General features: G+C 47.3%; 1 long non-coding RNA gene across 1 annotated transcript; it reads left to right on the forward strand.

Annotated features, from left to right (window-relative positions):
* Positions 1-209: 209 nt before the first annotated feature.
* Positions 210-1,227, forward strand: LOC103100500 (uncharacterized). The gene is made up of 2 exons (XR_008912704.1): positions 210-460; positions 1,058-1,227. It is a non-coding gene; the product is annotated as an uncharacterized LOC103100500 (long non-coding RNA).
* Positions 1,228-17,356: the final 16,129 nt, after the last annotated feature.

Genomic DNA, 17,356 nt, shown 5'->3' on the forward strand with positions numbered 1-17,356 from the left:
GTGGCTCAGCAGCCAATCCGTAAGTCACATCCACGGCACGTGACCCGTTGCCGGGCAGATTTTCATCTGCCCCATTCCTTGCTGCTCGCGGGCGCTGGGTACAACTAGGATGCGGCTGCCTGGCCTGGGGGCACGCACTTCTCCAACGCTTCCTCAAGGAGCTCGGGGACGCCCTGGAGACGCAAGAGCACTGCGGGGGGGGTGGGGGGAGGGGCGGAGGAGAGGAGCTGAAGGGAGCTGAGGACACCGTAGGTGTCTGGATGGTAACAATGACAATAAAAATAGCTCACTTCTCTACGCCCCTTTACCGCGTACGGAATTCTCTGCTCACAGTTTCCGTGTAATTATCCTCAAGAGAAAACTCAGTTCTAGAGAGGTGAAGGGACTCAGTTTCCTTTTCTGTCAAGCGAGAGGCAGCATCTCTGGGCTCCGGCATCCCAGCCTCCAAGCGGAGGGGATGGTCAGTGACTTTCAATCCTCCCCTTCCCCCACTCCGTATCCTCCAGGTGCGAGGCTCCGCCCAGCTGCTCAGGCTTTGTTTTGACGTCCCTCCTCTCCCCAGCTCAGACATCCCACGATCTAGGTTCTAACTGACCGGGATCCCTATTCTCCCATTCTGCGTTCTCCTAGCCCTGCAGGTTCTCTTCCTTTGGGACTTGCCTGGGATCCCCCAGATGGCGTCTGAAATGGGATTTGACCCCGAAAGACCAGTTACTTTTCTTACTTCCAGAAATGACCATGCGAGGGGTCTCTGCTGCTTGCCTGGCACGCTGCCCACCCACTCCTTCCTTCCAGATTCAGCTCCCCTCTGCTGAACCTTTAAGCTGTGGCTTCTGGCTGCCCCAGGGACCTCTGAATCTGAGCCCCGCCCCCTCCCCCCATCAACACAACCAGGTACCATTAGCCAGAGCTGAAAGGAATCTTAGGGGCCATCTAATATTGATAATGGTGATAGCAGTGATAGCTGACATTATATATTGCTTCAAGGCTTGCAAAGTACTTAACATACATTATCTCGATTGAGCTAATCCAACCCCCTCATTTCCTCATTTTACAGACGGGGAAACTGAGGCCTGAAGAGGGGAAGTGACTTTGCTGGAGTTCCCCCAGTGGCAGAGCCCAGATGGAGCCCAACTCACCTGTGCCTCCTTTTCTTAGGTGACAGGCATTACCAACTGGGATAAAGTAATTTATAATAAGATATTAAAAACCTGATATGCCACTCTTCCCAGGGGTCTTTGTGTTTGTGCTGGGGGAATTCAGGAGGTGGCAGGTCTGTGGGGGAGATCCCTTTGGCTGGATATCTTTTGGGTAAGGCTCTTTCCTTTCCTTATTTCAGAGGATCAAGTCTAGAGGCCCAGCCTTCCTCTTTCTGGCTTCCCCAGAACTTCTGTGACCTTCTTCTCTACTCCCCTCAAAGTCCAACTCAAATAACACCTCCTTTAAGAAGCCTTCCTTGATTGCATGGCCTCTTAACTTCCTTCCTATGGAACTGGAAAGATCAGATAGTCCAACCTCTTCATTCTACAGAAGGAGAAACTGAGTCATAGGTGAGGAATGTGACTTACTGGAGGTCATCCAGGTAATGAAAGAGCAGAGCTGGGGTTTGGACTCACCCAGATCTTGGACTCCATGATTGCAATCCCTCCTCCCCCCAACACACACACACACACTCACACACACTCACTCACTCACCCACCCCTCTACAGAGTCATGTTGAACTGCCTGGGGCCAGAAAGCCAGAGATGGAGCCAGATCCTCTGAAGTTTGCAGCAGTTGATTTCTGGCTGGGGCTGTTGGGCTGGGCTGGGCTGGGCTGGTAGAGAACTCCTACATTTTTCTCAGAGTGAAGCACTTCTTGAATTAAACGTCCAGGACCAAATGAGTGCTTTGAGTCAAGAACGGGGGCTTTTTCTCCTTCCTTTCTCTAAACTGGGCTTCTATAGCTGTCCACGAGGGAAGCCACTCCCTCTGGATACTGTTTTTGGCTCTTCTCCTTTGTTTGAAGTCATTTTCCAGCCTAAAAATGGGGCATTACACAGCCCTGTTTATCCACAGTCAACACAACTTTAGCTTCACGCAATACCAGAAAAACAGCTTTTCTGAGGAGATTCACTCTCAGGAGCTTGCAAAATGCTTTAAGTGTAACCCATGAGAGCTTTGGGCTTCCAGAGCTCAGGTTCAGTCTTGGTGTGGGTATGACGTGGGCTTTCTAAGAATCTTCCCCTCTTTGGGTCCTGTCCCCATCCAGGGGGAGCGTCCAGATTTCTGCAAACACCTTGGAACATGCAAGTTTCTGCAGAGCTTTGAGATCCTATGCAAGCACTTAGGGTAGCAGTGTATTAAACAGAAGATAGATTTCTGTAATGGACAAAAAGCAAACAAACAATTGACAAAGGTCTTAAATGGTCAAAGCTAATTCTCCTTTCTTCTCGAGTATATCCACTTCCCCAGGAGACAATGGGATTGCAGCCCACTGCTAGGAGAAAGTGTTCAGGGTTTCTAGAGAATTGGTTCCTCTCTGTGCATCTGTACAGCTCACATAGCCCACAATAACAGTGAAGACCAAGGTCTTCTGTCTCTGTCTCATGGAGTTCATCAGCTCCAGTTTCTGTTCAGCTTGGGCATCCTCTGCTGGGTCTAGGACTTCACCCAGTTCCATCATCATTCAGAAGGCTCTTCCTGGGTGCACCCTTGAAACAAGCATTATTGACAGATGAAGAGACTGAGGGTTAGAGGGGTTACTTACTATCCTACTCTTCCATTGTCCCACAATCAACAAGGGCCTGAGACAGGATTCGAATCCAGGTCCATCACTCTTTTCCCTATGCCGTGCTCACTGATAATATTTATTTCCAAAGGGGAGTGGCTGTGTGTTTGGCCAGAGGCCTGACAGCTCTATCAAGGACATTCATGTTTTGTTTTGTTTTTTTCCCAAAGTTGCCACCTGAAATCCACATGAGAGGGAAAGGGAGATGGGAGAGAAAGATGGACAGAGAGTGAGGAAAGAGAAAAAGAAAAGAAAGAGAAAAGGGGAGGAAAAAGGAGAGAGGAGGCAGGGAGGTAGATGGTTGCCTGCATATATATTTTTTATGAGTGATGAAATGATTGTATTAGTCAATCAAAGCTATGTATTTCCAGTAGCCTTTCAGGCTGACACAGACCCTTTCCTTAAAGCCAGCTAAGGGGTTGGGTTTAGTGTAGGCGAGATCAGGGCTTGGGCATTTAGGCAGAGAGGGAGGGTTAGAGCAGGAAAACCACTCGGAAGAAGTCTCTGTGGAGAGATAGTGGGGGCTTCGGGAGCTGACATCGGTTTAGGGTGGACCCACATTCCTGTTTCACCTTTCCTGGTTGGGTAAATCCAGCGTCCAACCTTGCTGTTTACTGATGTGTGTGTGTCACCCTAGAGTCAGGCTCTGCCAGCCCTGGGCTCCTGTTATCTTCTGATACCGGCCCAAACCTATCCATCTGGTCCCATTCCCGACACTCCTGACTTCCATTGTTTCTGGGAGCCCATATTAATGTCCCAGAACCAGGACAAAAGTATTGTTGCTCCTGTGTCCCTTCTTGTTTTCCTTTTCCTCTTATTAAAACACGATTTATTGGTGCTTTGATTTTTTGATAAGCCCATCACTTCCCAGACTCCATCTCTGGTAACAAAGCTCCTTGTTGTTCCACTGCGACTCTTCAGGACCCCATGGGGTGGCTTTTTTGGCAGAGAGACTGGGGTGGTTTGCCATTTCCTTCTCCGGCTCAGTTGACAAATGAAGAAACTGAGGCAAATAGGGTTAAATGACTCAGCCAGGGTCCTACAGCTAGTCCCTTTCTGAGGCTGGATTTGAACTCATAAAGAGGGGTTTCACGGACCCCAGGTGGTCTTTCTCTTCCAGCTTGGCTGTCCCTAGTAATAAAGCGAGATAGTGGTAATTCTGGTAAAGATAATGAGTGCATGAGTCATTCCACACTCACCCCTGACCTCTGTGCTCAGAGATGGGGCCACAGTCCTCCAGAGCTAAAACTGTTGGTTGCGTGGTTGGGATCTTCTTCTCCATGGATGGTGTTTTCCTTTCATGACTGTCTCTTTCTCCTTTCTTCTCCCCAAACCTCCCCACTCTGGGCTATCATTTGTGGTGCCTATTTGCCCCCTTCCCGGGGCTGGTCACCAACCTCAAAATGGTCAAGAAGGGGCCCGAGTCAGGCCGGTGGATTTCCGTGGCTGAAAGAATCCGTCTCCTCTCGTGCCTCCACAGTCTGCGGTCTGACGCCTTTTGGAGGGCTTTCCATCTTGGTGGGACCTGCTGGAGTGTCCCTGGAGAGTGTGTGCCCCCTCCTCGTCCCCTCCCTCTGGCCTGGGGGTCCATTGCTCTCTGCCAGCTCAAGTGTTGGGGAAGGGAGGGACGCTGGCCTTGAGCCCCTCTTCAGACCACCCAAATGTCTCGAAATGAAATCCTAAAGGATGCCCTGAGCTACGCCAACAGCGGACGGTCAGCCAAGAGGACTCAGTGGGAGCTAGTGAGGACTCTACTTTCTGCTTCAGCTCCCGACCCACATTTGGAGCAAATGGCACAGCCACGAGGAGATCCACGGGGAAACTGGGGAGCCCCTACAGCCATGGGGGGCGGCCCACAGGCTTGCTCTATTCCGTGGCCAGCGGCTTTTGGAAAGCTGCGTTTCCCATCTCCAGCCGAGGCGGATCCCATGTTCCCTGTTTATTGCTGTGAACTCACTATTCAAGGAAGCGGTTCTCTTCCTCCGCCAAGAAGGCAGAGAGGAGGACAGTGGCCTTCCCTGGCTGCCAGAGGGCCGGCCCACAGCGCCCTGGAACAATGGCATTGTGTCCTGGCCAGGGGGATCTTGGCTGGGAAGCCGGCCATGTGAGCTGCACACCCTGTTTGCTCTGGCTGGGCTCTATGGCATTCGCCCTTTTTAATTTATTTTAATTTTTTTAAGCCCCCACCTTCTGTCTTGGAATCAGTCCTAAGTATTGGTTCCAGAGCAGAAGAGGGAGAAGGATTAGGCCGCTGGGGTCACAAAGCTCGGCACGGTCTGAGGCCAGATTTGAACCCGGGTCCTCCTCACTCCAGGCTTGGCTCTCCGTCAGTTGAGCCCCCTGGCTGTACCCCGTTCCCCCATCTCCTCCCCACCCTCCATTAGCCTTTGGAGAAGTGAGTCACCAAACTCAAAGGAGCTTCAAGTTCTTATTGGTCCTGCCCGAGTTCAGGGACAGAGCTTGGGCAAAAGACTGTGCCAAGACATCATAACGTAATAGAATAGCCCTCTAGTCATCTGTTTCAACTCTTTCAGGAGGAAACTGAGGTCCAGGGGGGTTTCAAGTTCACACAGGTAAGGGCAGAGGGGAGATTTGAACCCAGGTCCTCCGATCTCACAGTAGCACCCTGGATTTCGCCTGTACCACACTGGAAACTCTAAAGAATAAAAAGCTGTGTCTATATGGGGGAGGGAGCTCTTGGCTTCCCTTGGAAGGGCCACAGTTTGCAGGGACAACATTAACAGCAGAAAAACAATGTGATGTCAGAGCATTTTTGCGCTGAGTGGGCATCCCCAGCCCAAAAGCCGTATTGTTGATGAAGCTTCAGCTGACGGCTGGGCACTTGTCCCAGGGCCCGGGGCCGAGGGCCAGTTCCCAATGGAGGGAGCACAAGGGCAGATGGGAAGATTGGGGGCCACAGGGAAAGACCAGAACGGGAATCAAGGCACCGATTCTTCTGCTTCAAAGTGGAGAAAATGAATTCTAGTTGCTTCCTTAGCCATTGGCTGTTTGCTCCAATTGTTCTCTAGGCTTTGAACCTCCAGTCTTGGGACTCATGGGACATTCCAGTTGGGAGGGACTTTAGAACACAGTACACAGAGCCTTAGAACATTGAACACAAGGGCACGGATCTACTGTTGGAGCTGGAAGGACCCTCAGTGGTCATCTTGTCCAACCTCCTTCGCTGGACAGTTTAGGAAAGTGAGCCACAGGGATGGGGAGTGACTCACCCAAAGTCACAAAGGGAGGAAAGAGCAAAGTAAGCCTCCACCTCAGGGCCTCTGACTCCAAAGTCAAATCGGTGTCCATGATGCCCCTCTAGCTTTAGAACTCAAAACATGAGTCCAGGGAGGGTCTTTGGGACCCAGAGCATAGAACGTGAGAGCTGAGAGGGGTCTTAGAACAGAGAACATGTCAGTAAGAGAGAGAGCTAGAACATTCATTGAGTGTCAGAGCTGAAAGGGGTCTTAGCAAATAGAATGTTAGAATAAAGAGGTCAATGCTGAGAGGGGTCTTAGAACATGGAATGTCAGTAGGAGAGAGGCTAGAACACTGAATGTCAGAGCTAAGAGGGTTCTTAGAACATGGAATGTCAGTAGGAGAGAGGCTAGAACATTGAATGTCAGAGCTAAGAGGGGTCTTAGAACATAGATTGTCAGTAGGAGAGAGGCTAGAACATTGAATGTCAGAGCTAAGAGGGGTCTTAGAACATGGAATGACAATAGGAGAGAGGCTAGAACATTGAATGTCAGAGCTAAGAGGGGTCTTAGAACATAGATTGTCAGTAGGAGAGAGGCTAGAACACAATGTCAGAGCTAAGAGGGGTCTTAGAACATAGGAAGTGTCAGGAGGAAAGGCTAGAACATTCATTGAGTGTCAGAGATGAAAGGGGTCTTAGGACATAGGATGCCAATCGGAGAGAGGCTAGAACATTGAATGTCAGAGCTGAGAAGATTCTTAGAACATAGAATGTTAGAACGTTGAATGTCACAGACAACTCTTTGAACAAGGGTGAATGCATTCTCTACCTCCACCCAGCCGAGAGCTCTGCAGGGTTCTCAGGGACAGCACGGCACTGCACGTAGGCTTTGCGAGTAAACAGGTTCAGGCATGAGCCCGAGCATCCCACAGCCCAGCCTTCTCTGGCAGGCAGCATGTGTGGGGCAACCAGTTTGTACCAGCCTTCTGGCACGGGTGATACCAAGTCAAGTACCAACAAGAATCAGGCCTGGCCTAAGGCAACCCCTTTATTCTCTCTTTATCAGGAGATGAGATTTGAGGGTGCCCCAGCAGGCTCCCTCCAGCCCCCAAATCTCTCCTCTGGCAATCTGCTGAGACCGGGCCTCTGGGTTTGGCACTGCCCTTTTCTTGCTGTTTTCTTGTAAGATGCTGGTGCTCTCAGGAATGACGATGATGATGATGATGATGATGATGACGGTAACTCCCTCTATAGAATGCGTCCCTCACAAGAACCCAGTGAGGAAGGCATTTTATGAATTGCACGAAGAGCTGCATATCCTCTTGTGCTCTGTCTCCAGCAGACGGCATCCAGAGGCTTTTGCTCAGGATCGAACACCACATTTTAGGAAGACCATGGATTAGCCTCTAGAGGAGGCAGCTAGGTAGCACAGTGGATAGAGCACTGGACCTGGAGAAAGGAAGACTCTTCTTCTTGAGTTCAAATCCAGCCTCAGACACTTCCTAGCTGTATGACTCTGGGCAAGTCACTTCACTCTGTTTGCCTCAGTTTCCTCCTCTATCAAATGAGGAAATGGCCAACCACACCCCAAATGGGATCAGGGAAGTGACTGAACACACTCCAGAAGAGGGCAACCAGATTGGGAAAGAGCTTTGGGTCTGTGTCATATGACGGAGGTTTGAAGGAAGGAATCAGAGGAGAGAAAACTCTGGAACAGTATGTTCACTGTCTGCTCTGTGTATTTGAAGAGTTGCCATATGGAAGAGGGATTAGCTTTGTTCTGCTTGGCCCCAGAGGGATGGCCCAGGAGTCCTGAGGGGAAGTTGCAAAGAGGAAGACATCAGGAGAAGCTTCCTAAGAAGGAAGAGCCATAAAAGTGACCACGGCTCTAGGGAGGTGGCCAGAGTTCTCTTACTGCTTGTTAGAAATGAACAAAAGAATGGAAAATCATTTATTAGGCTCTTACTGTGTGATAAGTGAATGAATGGAAAATCATTTATTAGGTTCTTACTGTGTGCCAGGCACTGGATGAATGAATGAATGGAAAATCATTTATTAGGCTCTTACTGTGTGCCAGGCACTGGATGAATGAATGAATGAATGGAAAATCATTTATTAGGCTCTTACTGTGTGCCAGGCACTGGATGAATGAATGAATGGAAAATCATTTATTAGGCTCTTACTGTGTGCCAGGCACTGGATGAATGAATGAATGGAAAATCATTTATTAGGCTCTTACTGTGTGATAAGTGAATGAATAGAAATCATTTATTAGGCTCTTACTGTGTGATAAGTGAATGAATGGAAAATCATTTATTAGGCTCTTACTGTGTGCCAGGCACTGGATGAATGAATGAATGAATGAATAGGAAGGGGGTGCTGGGTGGCAGGCAATGGGATGAGGAAAAGATAAGGCTAAAAGGAAATAGTAAAGGAGGAAGAGAGGATGCTGAAGATGACTTAGCCTTCTCTTTTGCACTAACAGGCAGTGCTGGGTGCACATTTGGGGAGGAACCTTAGAACAGGGAATATCAGAGCTGGGAGGGGGCTTAGAACAGGGAATGTCAGAGCTGGGAGGGGGCTTAGAACAGGGAATATCAGAGCTGGGAGGAGGCTTAGAACAGGGAATATCAGAGCTGGGAGGGGGCTTAGAACAGGGAATATCAGAGCTGGGAGGGGGCTTAGAACAGGGAATATCAGACCTGGGAGGGGGCTTAGAACAGGGAATGTCAGAGCTGGGAGGGGGCTTAGAACAGGGAATATCAGAGCTGGGAGGGGGCTTAGAACAGGGAATATCAGACCTGGGAGGGGGCTTAGAACAGGGAATGTCAGAGCTGGGAGGGGGCTTAGAACAGGGAATGTCAGAGCTGGGAGGGGGCTTAGAACAGGGAATGTCAGAGCTGGGAGGGGGCTTAGAACAGGGAATGTCAGAGCTGGGAGGGGGCTTAGAACAGGGAATATCAGACCTGGGAGGGGGCTTAGAACAGGGAATGTCAGAGCTGGGAGGGGGCTTAGAACAGGGAATGTCAGAGCTGGGAGGGGGCTTAGAACAGGGAATGTCAGAGCTGGGAGGGGGCTTAGAACAGGGAATGTCAGAGCTGGGAGGGGGCTTAGAACAGGGAATGTCAGAGCTGTGAAAGTCCTTAGAACAGGGCATGTGATGAAAGGATGCTGCAGCTGCAGTCGTTCCCTCCTGGTGTATGGCATAGGAAGGAATTAGAGTGAGGGCAGGTGGCAAGATGACTCATAGACTAGAAATGTGCCCAGGGTCCCTAAAACCACGCTTCTCCTGCCTCCTCTTTGCCAGCCCTTCCTGTCAGGCCAGGAACAGTGTGTGGCTTGTTCCTGGATCTCTTCTCCTTCTCTCCAAATCCCTGCGCTTCCCGGAGGCTGCCCCTGCCTTCCCTCGTAGTCAGGACTGGGAGCTCAGGTGCAGAGGCCCCGGTCATCCCTGGCCCTCCTGGGTGTCCTGTTGGGCAGAGCCCAGTGAGATGAGGCTGATGAAAGGCAGAGGATGATGCCAACGTGAAAAGGGAAAGTGTCCGGTGGCTTCTGATGCACCCTTGAGAGGCAGAGGCCGTGCCTGCCTGATGGGTCCTAGAAGCACTATTTTGGCAGACTGAGCTGTCTAATAATAGATGATATTTCTACAGCACTGGTGGTTCCCCTCCTCCTCTTTACCTGGCCTCCAAGCCCTGGGCTTTGTGGTCTGGGGAGAAGTGGGCAGGGAGGACTGGATTGGAGTCAGAAGTCTTCAGTTCAAATCCTACTTTGAGACCTGGAAAAGTCACTTAAACTCTCGGGGGCCTCAGTTTCCTCATCTCTAAAATGAGGAGTTTGAACTCTGACCCCTGTAGTCTCTTGTAACTCTTGGTCCTATGATCCTTGGCCTGGCATTCAAGGCTCTCTCTATAATCCATCTCCACCTTTGTTTCCTGTCTCATCATATAATTCTCTTTGGGTATTCTATGCTTTAGCCAAAATGGCCTAGTCGTCCACCCCACCCCCACTCCCACCCCCCATTTCCTATACACGCCATCCACACTCCTTATTCTTTCTCCAATCTATATCATCATTCGGGCTGTTCTCTAGAGAATCCTTTTTGGTTGCTGAGTCATTTCAGTCATGTCTGACTCTTGGTGACCCCATTTGGGGTTTTCTTGGCAAGATACTGGACTGGTTTGCCATGTCCTTCTCCAGCTTATTTTATGGATGGGGAAACTGAGGTAAATAGGGTGAAGTGGCTTACTCAGGGTCACACTGCTAATAAGTTGCTCAAACTGGATTTGAACTCCAGTAGAGCAATCTTCCTGACTCTAGACCCAGTGCTCCATCCACTGTGCCACCTGGCTGCCCCGATAGAATCCTTAGTTTCCTTCTAAGCTCAGCTCTCTCTCCTGGAAGGCCCTTCTGGTGTTCTCCTTCCCAGAGCCACCTTGGATTTATTTTCTATATATCCTGTGTCTACTTACATATTATGTGTTGCTTACTGCCCCCACTCTCCCGGAATGGGAGCCCCTCGAAGGCAGGAACACTCTCACTTTTGCCTCCGTATTCTCTGGGATTAGAGAAGAAATCATTCATAAAAGATCATTAATAAATGCTTGTTGAATCTTGAGGGATGGGCTGAAATTCTGCCCTTCCTCCAGGGAGCCTTTCCTGATTTCTCCCCTGTAAGAGATGATCTTAAGCCACTTCGAATGTTGGCTTCAAGTCTGCCATTTGAATCCTTGGTTGTTCTTTCAGTTACTAAGACTTCCATTCCATTCCTCCAGATTCAACTGTCATGTCACTTCCATTACTTTGAACAGGATTAATACTCTCAAATGTAATGTCAGCTTCGTTTTCAGTCAATTTTGTATTATCTAAATCAGCCATTGCTGGATAGAAAGTTTCAGCCTCAGGATTCAGAGTAGATGTTTTTCCATTCCATTCCTTTCCTTTCCTTTTTCCTTTCCTTTCCTTTCCTTTTTCCTTTCCTTTCCTTTTTCCTTTCCTTTCCTTTCCTTTCCTTTCCTTTCCTTTCCTTTCCTTTCCTTTCCTTTCCTTTCCTTTCCTTTCCTTTCCTTTCCTTTCCTTTCCTTTCCTTTCCTTTCCTTTCCTTTCCTTTCCTTTTCCTTTCCTTTCCTTTCCTTTCCTTTCCTTTCCTTTCCTTTCCTTTCCTTTCCTTTCCTTTCCTTTCCTTTCCTTTCCTTTCCTTTCCTTTCCTTTCCTTTCCTTTCCTTTCCTTTCCTTTCCTTTCCTTTCCTTTCCTTTCCTTTCCTTTCCTTTCCTTTCCTTTCCTTTCCTTTCCTTTCCTTTCCTTTCCTTTCCTTTCCTTTCCTTTCCTTTCCTTTCCTTTCCTTTTCTTTTAACTTTTACCTTCTGTCTTGGAGTCAATACTGTGTATTGGCTCCAAGGCAGAAGAGTGGTAAGAGCTAGGCAATAGGGGTCAAGTGACTTGCCCAGGGTCACACAGCTGGGAAGTGTCTGAGGCCAGATTTGAACCCAGGACCTCCTGTCTCTAGTAGATGTTTTTTCTAAGAGATTTTGTGCCATGTAGCTATTGGAAGAACTAACTGAGTTTGGTGGGATGTCAGGCAATTCTGGGAACGATTTCAAAGTATTTACATCTCTAGCAACAGTAACCTGTAGGGAACTGAAATTTTGTTTCTCTGCATCTCTCACTAAGTCCTGCTTGAGTTTTTGTGGCTTCTTCTGTCTTTTCCTTTTGCACAATTCAATCCCTGAAAAAAGTTCTCCAAGAATGTTTTGACTGGATTTGCACTTTTTTCCTGTGTGGTCACTATACAGCCTTTCTCCAAGTCTCTTATCTCTGTTGCTATTTGAGCCATGATGTCTTTCACTTCTGCATCAGGCTGTCTTACTTGTCTCTGACAGTCTCTTGATTTATTGCATTTGCTGCCACTCACAGATTCACTTTCTTGTACTGAACTTTCACCATTTCTTCTCTTTTTTCTCCCAAGTTTAGCATCAGCCTCATTTACACCATTTCTTCTATCTCCATGTACCAAACTACATACATTACAGGCCTGGCTTCATAATTCTCTCCTGACCATGTCTGAATATTTAGGTTTGGCTCCTGACTTAATAGCCTGTTGCATTTCCTGTAAATCAGTTGCCTGCTGTGTGGATTTTAGCTTACAATGAGAACAGCAAGTGGAGTTTTGCTTTCTGTATCGAGCTTGTGTGGTTTTATTGTTATTTACTTCATGTTTCTTTTTCAGAAAACAGTCTTTGATCCGGTGTCCTTTCTTAGGGCAGAAAAAACATTGTCGAGTGTCTCTTGGGACTGTTTTTGGTTTGTAAGCAGGTTTCGTGTAAGTTCTATAGTATTCAGCTTCTTGATTTCCTCCATCTCTTTGTCTCAAATTTTTCTCTGTTACCTCTAATTTTTCCTTTAAATCCTGCATTTGTTTATGTTGTTCTAAATTATTTTCTTGGAGATAACTTACAGTTTCACTAATTTGATCAGCCTCACAGTATCATACTTTGGGAAGTCATGTTTATTTATTTATTTATTTTTAAAATTAAAAACCCTTACCTTCCGTCTTAGAGTCAATACTGTGTATTGGCTCCAAGGCAGAAGAATGGTAAGGGCTGGCAATGGAGGTTCAGTGACTTGCCTAGGGTCACACAGCTGGGAAGTGTCTGAGGCCAGATTTGAACCTAGGACCTCCCATCTCTAGGCCTGGCTCTCAATCCACTGAGCTACCCAGCTGCCCCGGGAAGTAATGTTTAAAAAAATTCTTCAAGTGAGGTGTGCATCCCTTCAAAAGCTGTCTCCTCACATGACTAGTAGATTCCTCACTATTTGCCTCTAAACCCATAATTGATTCAATCATTTCAGAGTGAGATCTATAAATGACGCTCGATGTTCCCCTGTATTTTGAATGAGTCTGTCAAATCTTGCCAATGCATTAGGCTTCGAACGACAGAGCTTTATAGCTTGGAGCAAGTCTCCCCTACATTTCCTCAATTAGGTCATGCTTGTGGGATTTGCAAAATCAAGGTCTTCCCTTTCCTCCTCTGGGGGCCAGCTCGTAAGGTTGTTTTCTGACCGGGTCTTCTCAATGAATTGGTGATGCTCATGGGGGCTGAACAGTTCAGACAAGAGAAATTCTACATCTTAGAAATCTGGATGAAAGATCCAGAAAGCATGTTTGAGTTCTTTCTGCATCTTATAGGGTTGATCAATAAATTTTGGAACCTATTTCTTCAGGGAATCAAGCTCCTGAGTTGTAAACTGTCTATGTACTTTTGAATGTAACACACCAGCTGTACTTGATAATTTAGTGATATTTTTAGAGGAAAATTTTTTTCAGGTTCACTATCAGACTTAGTGTCCTTATCACTGTCATTTTCCTTTGCATTAACCTTTGATTTCTTTGCCTTTCTCTCTTTTTCTTTGGGCGCACTATCTGCCTGGCCATTGTTCTTGTCCTTAATCTGGTCTAGCCCTTTTGCCTTCATAAATTCCTCAAACAAGTTCTTAATAACATTTTCCAAGTTAGTATCTACCACCATTATCTGTGCTGCCTTTTTGGGGATTACAAATCTATAGATATTCTTCAAATAGGTCAGAGTCTGAATGGCCGCCATGGAGATGATATAAACTTGAGTCATAATGTGCCAAAGGACAGTTTCTTTTTGGAATGGCCATTGTAGTAGGAGCATCGTCGTGTTGCCCAGATATTCCACCAAATCAACTATCATGGTGATCATTTTACTATAGAGGATGTTATAGACTCCAAATCCAGTAATGGCTGCAAGCACAACAGCACCACAGAGCACTTGCTTAAACATTTTTTCTGCTGTTTCTTAGGGATTGTAAAGTTCAGTCTTTTAGGGGTGCCAAACTGGAATAGATGATATTGGAGGGTATATTAGATGGATACTAGATAACTACTGGATCAGGTAGTTATCTTCTTTTTGCTTTACCCTCCTCCCTCTAAACTTCCCTTCCTCCCTTCTTCCCTTCAGTTTCCCCTTCCCCCTTCTTCTTTAGCCTCCTTCTAAATCATTCAGGGTGAGCTATGATGTTTCAGAGGAAATACTCTTTTCTCTTCTTTATCTCAAGTAAGGGTTTATTGGGGAAAATAGGAAAGATGGAGGATAAGGTAAGAGGGGTGGGATTTCCCTATTATCTACAGTGAGTGTTAGGTTGGAGGATATTGAGAGAAATGGCAATTCAGTCACTAGCAGGAAACAGAGCCAACCAGAGAGATATATGGACTCTTGTCCTTCTTCTTCTGCCTTCAAATCAGCCAGGCCGCCTCCAACTTGATTATCCCAAGTCTCCAAGATAAACCCAGCTTCTTTCTTCAAAGTCACCATCAGCCAAAAGCCCAGAGGAAAAGTCACCGTTGGCTTGGCTCCAAACTGCTTTCCCAGTAACATTCCAAATGGAATTTTCCTTTGATTGACAGCTGATCAACCTCCAGCTTCTGTCCTTTGCTTGCATTTTCTTATAATTTCTCTCTTCTCCACACCCCCCAGTCAGTAATGACCGTCCTCTCTTCAGCCCTTCCTTAACGAACCTTTACAAAGCACTTATGGATACTTTTGGTTTCTGCTTCTCTCTATATGGTATGACACGAAACTCTTAGACTGAGCTGGGAGGGCGAGGACTGTGGTTTATAATCTAGATCCCCCCCTTCCTTTCTGGCTTCTTACACCTCTTTACATTCCCCCAAAGGAGTCTGGGATCTAGAGATCCAGGCTTCCTGGCCATTGGTCCAACAAGACATCCTCTCTTCCTCTCTACCTCTTGGCTTCCCTCAAAATCCCACCTTTTCCAGGAAGCCCATCTTGAAGCCCCTTAAGGTCAATGTCTTCCCTCTGTTGATTAAATCTAATTTATCCTGTCTAGAGCTTGCTTGAACCTAAGTTGGTGTCTCCCCTGTTAGACTTCGAGCATCTTAAGAGCAGGTACTGCCTTTACCTTTCTTTGTTTGCCCTGTTCTTAGCCCAGGTCCTGGCACTTAGTAGGCGCTTAATAAATATTTTTTAACTTTTTATTTATTAAATGTTTATTTGACTAGCTACATCCAGAGCTCTCCATCCCAATGGTAGGGTAACTGGGTCATGGGCACAGGGCACCAACATTTGGAGGTTTCTTTAATGGCATAGAAGGGATTGAGTTTATTACCCAATCTTAGTCAATGAAGAGAATTAAACCGAGAAGCTCTCAAATCTCCAGATGCCAGGCTTCCTTTCTCATTTCCCCCCCTCTCCCCACACAACGGGAGGGTTCTTTTATGGGGGGAGAGAATGAAAATGACTAGTCAGTCCTCTGCCTCTTGTTTCTTTGGGCACATGCCTAGAAACATCCTCAACGTTGGCTGGGTTTGTTGAGTTGGAATCCTTTAATATAGGTTGTACAAGTTTTATTACTCCCATTTTGTGGATGTGAAAACTGAGATGCAGAAAGAACACAGCGTTGCTCAGAAAATGAACCGCAGGCCCTCTGTCCCCGGCTTCTCTGCCGTCCTGCCCTGCCTTCTTGTAAACTTTGATCCCTTTCTAGGACTCTCCTGGGAGGCTGTTTGCAGGAGGGCTTTGGGCCCCCAGGTCCCCCCTTCCAAGGAGCTGGGCCACTTGGGTCCCAGGGTCACTGAGGGACTCTCACTGATCCTGGATTGTGTCCTGGAATTTTCTCCCATTCAACAAAGGTTTATTGTGTTTGCTGTGTGCAAAGAAAGCACCAGGCTGGGCCCCCACCAGAGAGACCAGGTTGGGATAAGGAGATACCAGATTGTCGAATCTTCCTTTCTTCCCAGCTCCCCTGGGAGACAGTACAAGGCAGACCAGGCACCAACGGAGATAAGTCGGGCAAACAATACTACTTGATAAGCGCTGGGTGAGCTATGGGAGGTCTCCAGGGGGAGATAATGGCCAGCCCTGGAATCTGATGACCAGCACAGGACCTCCGAGGTCATGTTGGCCCACCTCCTCATTCTATCGAGGAGGCCCAGGGAGCTGAGGTGACTTGGCTGGGATGACTCATGTTACAAGGGGCAGAGCTGGGATTTGAATGGGAGGGAGTGTGGTTCAACTCCTCTTCGGGACATGGGCTGGAGTCTAGGCTTGAGCTCTTGCAGCCTGGTGCCTCAGTTTCCTCATCTGTCAAATGGGGATAACAATAGAGCCCCCAGGCCCCAGGACTGTTGTGAGGATCACTGAGAAAACACTTTGCAAACCCTAAAGCACCCTATAAATACTAGATAAAGATGTTGCTGAGGAGAGGACCCAGAAGCCCTTATGAAGAGCATCTTCTGATCCTGCAAGAGCTGGTGTAAATAATGCCCGAGTCTCTGCTAGGGACGCTTGAGAGATGATTCTGAAGGCAATAGGGAGCCACTGGAGTTTATTGGGCTGGGGGGAGTGACATGGCCAGGCCTGCGATTTAAGAGAATCACTTTGGCAGTTGAATGGAGGATGGACAGGAATGGTGACAGATATCTAGGAAGGGAAGGGAGGCAGGGATTCCCCAAACCTGCCATGGCTCCATTAGGCGCAGACCATGCCAAACTCACTTCATTTCATGACTGTGGTTATATTTTACCTAGACTTTAGCCAAGCTTTGGATAAAGTATCTCATACTCTGGTGGGAAAAATGGAGACATGGACTAGATTCCATCAATCTGGATGAAGGCAGATTGAAGGATCAATCTGTATTCATAACTGGCTGAATGGCTAGACCCCCAAAGTTACTGGTTTAGTGGTCACATGGCACAGAGGCGTAATATTCCAGGAATCGCTGCTTTTTTAAAAAATTAAAATTTATCTTCATTTTATTCCAATACCAAATTGATGCCTGTGCCCTTTTAATAATGGAGGGTCCCCTCTGGAGCTACTCTCCAAATTTTCAATTGGAATCTCCATATGGGCACTAAGTACTTTCTCTTTCTGCTGAGCAGAGGTAGTGCTGCCTTTTTAGTTCTATAGTTTTGGAGCCCCCACTGGTAGAGTCCCCAAGAATGATTAGGGAGGTGATTTGGTTAGTTTTTAGAAAAGGTTTTTACTGAGATGGGAGGATGGACAAAACATTCTCTCTAAAACCTTCAGGCTGCACTCTCATGGATACATACAAAGACCAAGAGTAAAGTAGGTTCGAACTTAAAATAGAATGCTAGTGAGGCATATGTGTGGAGACTGCTCAGTCAAAGGGATATTTCCTAATTATTGGCCATTTCCTCCCTTTTATGGAGTTTCCCTTAGGTGTAGCTTTGCTCTAGGCTTTGGGGGTTAGTATCTTTTTAGAGTCCATAGCCAATATTTTTCTCTGCTATTCCTGATCTCTCCTGTTCTTGGGTTAGCATTGCTCTGTGTCTATTTATCTTCAGTGAATCTCTCTGATTCTGATGCCTCCACTGCCATCCCCT

The sequence above is a fragment of the Monodelphis domestica genome, chromosome 6 (assembly GCF_027887165.1).
Source record: "Monodelphis domestica isolate mMonDom1 chromosome 6, mMonDom1.pri, whole genome shotgun sequence".
Taxonomy (NCBI): Eukaryota; Metazoa; Chordata; class Mammalia; order Didelphimorphia; family Didelphidae; genus Monodelphis; species Monodelphis domestica.